We start from the raw sequence: 4042 nt of genomic DNA, 5'->3' as shown, positions 1-4042 counted from the left end.
TTTATTTATTTATTTATTTATTTATTTATTTATTTATTTACTTTTGTAAACTGGAGTTGTTCTTGGTCCAGCTCAGACCAGGCCTTATTCTGGTCAGATTTACCCTCCTACAGCAGGAAAGATATTATTTATTCACAACTTCTCCACAGTTACTCACTCTAAAAGATCTGGACTACCCCTTCGAGAGGTCCGACTTGCATATTATTGTCTGTGCTTATTTTTTTCCAAAAAATAAAGATTATGGTTTTCCTTATTTGAAATGTAACATTTGAGGAACACACGTTGAAAGTGTAACGCTGCACAGAGCAGTTAATATTACAAGTTTGTGATATGAGGCACTATTCATTATAATTATTGCATAACTTTGACCCTGGTTACCATAACAAAATTATGCTTTAAAAAGAGGAAAGAGATGCAGTGGGAAATACAATACACCCTGTCCTGTAGAGACACCATCTTCAAGTCTAATTTAATTTTTTTGTCTTTTTTTTAAACTGGTATGTTAAGGCATGCAACGTCATGTACTGAAAACTGAGTACATGAACTGTTGATTTGTGCTTGATTGCTGTTATCATTTTTTTTTACCAAAATTGCAACACAGGGAATTGAGTACCTTAATATGATCAGTGTACAAATAAATTGTTGATTATAGCAAACACTGCTTCAGCCTTATAAAATAATAAAATGATTTGACCATGAATCACAAACCCAAAAAAAAGAAATAAAAGCAAACTGATATAGAACATCACATTCGATCATTTACACAATGAACGATTTTAGCCCCTTTTCTTATCAATTAGATAAATTACAGTCTCTGAAACGACTGGATGTGTATGAATGTATTTCCTTTATCTACAGATCAAAAGCCCTATTTTTCCAATGTATATATACAGGCTGTAAAACTTTGAAATAGTTTTTTTTATCTTCACCATCAAATATGTTACAACATTTTAAAAAGAGGATTTTTTGACAGAAAAGTTATAGGCAATTACAAAGTCCCCCCGCCCATCATAAAATGTCCTAATACTTTTTAAAGACGATAACATATGATGAATATTTGTTTTATAAATTGACATCTTTAGAAATAAAATCATCTGGAACTCATAAACAACAAGGTGCTGATATGCTTTTGCCAAAATGATAATACAGCTGGGCATAATGACGTGCAGAAACAATATACATAAATAATGATAACATATGTGACCATTAGATAAAAACAGGAGGGGGAGAGGGAAGTCTGTCACACATATATGCAAACACATACAGTGTGCATGTGAGAAAACTGCTTCCTGGATTTGGCTTCTTTACTGAAAGTCAGTGTTGAAGTGTGCAGGTGTGTGTGTGTGTGTGTGTGTGTGTTGGGATTAGTTTATGAGTGTATAGATTTCAAGGTACCTTAATCGAAAAGGTTACTGTTTCTTTTTACTGGCTTCCATCCAACAACTGCATTTGGCAGAGCTATCAAATAACTTGGTTGGCTTGGTTTTAAGATTTTACATTGAGAGCTTTTACACAGCATAAAAGGCAGCAGAAATATTTACAAAAATGTTTGTTGGTAGGTCTACAAAAATATACTTTTTTTGTTGAATTCCCTGATTAAGATGAAGAGATGTTTCTCTGCCAGTAACTGCATCGGAAGTCGTATTGTCGACAATATAATGTGGTTCTGCTGAAGTGAGGGTGTCTGTGGTAAAGTAATGAGCAGTTAATATCATACCTGATGTAGATAGCTTTTGGAATGGCCTCAGTTTGAAGTGTTTCTTTAAACTGAGTTTCATTCTGATCACACTGATGGCTAGTCTGAGCAAAGCCGACATGAACAAAGGTCTCTACTGTCTTAAACAACTCCATTCGCAAATACAAAAAGTTTATTGTAGTGCATGCAAAACCTTATAATAACTTTTCACTCAAAAAAACAGATGTGTTGGATTTACCTAACCATGCGAACTGGTTAAATTTCTGTTTTTTGGGTGTATTTTACCTTCATTTAATGCTAATAGCACTGGAGTACCTGGGGGAAAATGTCTGCCAGAACATTCATGTAAACTAGTTGAAATAAAATAGAAATTCATATAAAATAAATAATACAATAGATAATAAAAATTAATAAAATAGCATTTGCATGAACTGCTATAAATGTTTTTTACAGTTTAAATAGTTTTAGGCAGCAAGAAAATAATATTTTTGAACTGAAATAATCTTGTTATGCAAAATGATTTTGGTGTGAAGGTACAATGTAGGCTTCACAAAAATCTATGTTGATTTTCTAAGCTGTTTTAAGATCATTGCAGTCCACTTTAATCTGGATTCTGCTCCAGTACTAATGTGGTTTATTTTCACTTTCCAAAGCTGARTTTTATAAGATAATAATTGTTCATTACTTTACCACACAATGCCACTCCAAAATATTTGAACTATTCCTTTAATGTCCATATTATGAATGTATTCAGTGTGTATGTATGCAACTCCTGCATTTTTCAGCACCGTCTGTTGCCAAAATCTTAGGGAACAATACTAACATCTGTCTAAACTGAGCTCARAGCATTTTAAGTGACATTTTGTAGATGAAAAATCAACTAAAACATAAATTTGAATGGAGCCAATCACCAGCTGAGACACCAGAATTTGTGATTTGGAGTGACAGACTAGACGGTAACAGAGAGTTAAGGAAACGGACCGAGGCTGACTCAGATGCTCTTTCTCTGATTTTCACATCAACAAACAGAGCAAAAACGTGGTTCCTCCTCCTCACTTTATTCAGGATGTATTGCTCTTCTGTGCACTAAATCATCTTTTTAACCCTTTCAGCTAATGTCAGTGTCAGCTTATGGTCATGTGGCATTGTGCTTTAAAAACAAAACACACTGCAAAAGCAGAAAAGTCTGAGTTGACTGTAATGGAATAGTAGGTAGGGACAGAATGAAAGTCTCTAAAGTGCCTCTGTTGTTGTTTTTTTATTATTATTGTTATTATTAACATTTTTCACATCCCGCAAATCTCCTCTGATTGTTTAAAAGTTCACTGTACATGAAGGGTTGTATTTTTCAAAGTCAAACATAAGCAACAAGCAGGCATTTAAAAAAAGAAGAAAGATTCAATAAAACAAAACATTTTCATACTGAAAGTATATATATTTATATATCATTTAAGATTGCACTTTTACTGATTGCTAATCACAGCTCGAAACCCACAAAAAAACATATTTTTCATTTTTTTGAAAATTATTTCAAGAGGCTCAACATAAAGAATAGCACTGATGAAGAATGGGGTTGTCCAGTGTCCGTGTGTTCTAAAGTTGTGKTTTTAGTTGCTGGTGTGATGAAGTGTGTGTCCAGTTTTCATTATTTGAAACAAAAGCTGTTGACAGATCAAATGTGCAGATAAAGTTGATCCTTTCAGGTTGCGGCTGCTTGAGTTGATGTAGTTTACGCTTTGCTGGCAATAGGAAAGTTTTGGATGCCTCAGCTCTGACAGCGAATGCCACATTTAAAAAGAAAAATAACTTCAGTAATTAAACAGCGCCCTCTTCTGGTCATAGTTTAAATTCACAGGGAGGCAAAGCAAAACAAATACTGTCTGTAACTCCAACTCCAGCCAAGTCTTTTCCTGTAATCAGCTCCAGGTGTAACTTCTTCTTCTTGTGTTTTCAGAGGGGTCTTTCACATTTTTGTATGCTGGAAAAGCAGCTGTTTGAACAGTATTGAAAAGAAAGTTGCACACATACATATATATGTATATATGTATAGATTGTTCATATAAAGAGTGTGACTTAATCTTAAAAATCACTGGGAAACGATAACAAACGATGCTGTTAAACACAGTTTCGTATTATAATCCAATGGCTTTCAAAGATCCAGCCATTGTTTCCTTCCAATCCAACGAGGATCCAGAAGTGACCCTGTTTTTGTGCTCCGCAAGCTCTGTGCACCTCCATCCATCCATTTCTCCATCTCTGTCTCCTCGCCGTGTGAAGAATAAGGATCTGTGTGTGTGTGTGTGTGTGTGTGTGTGTGTGTGTGTGTGTGTGTGTGTGTGTGTGTGT

General features: G+C 34.5%; 1 protein-coding gene across 1 annotated transcript in view; it reads right to left on the bottom strand.

Annotated features, from left to right (window-relative positions):
- Positions 1–1623: 1623 nt before the first annotated feature.
- Positions 1624–4042, bottom strand: part of klf12b (Kruppel like factor 12b) — a gene marked incomplete at its 5' end in the record, with an annotated part of 35344 nt that continues 32925 nt past the window's right edge. The window contains 1 exon segment of the mRNA XM_014023211.1: positions 1624–4006.

Source organism: Austrofundulus limnaeus, unplaced genomic scaffold, assembly GCF_001266775.1.
Source record: "Austrofundulus limnaeus strain Quisiro unplaced genomic scaffold, Austrofundulus_limnaeus-1.0 Scaffold359, whole genome shotgun sequence".
NCBI lineage: Eukaryota > Metazoa > Chordata > Actinopteri > Cyprinodontiformes > Rivulidae > Austrofundulus > Austrofundulus limnaeus.
Note: the sequence above shows the minus strand (reverse complement) of the source record. Positions and strands in the feature narration are given on the sequence as shown.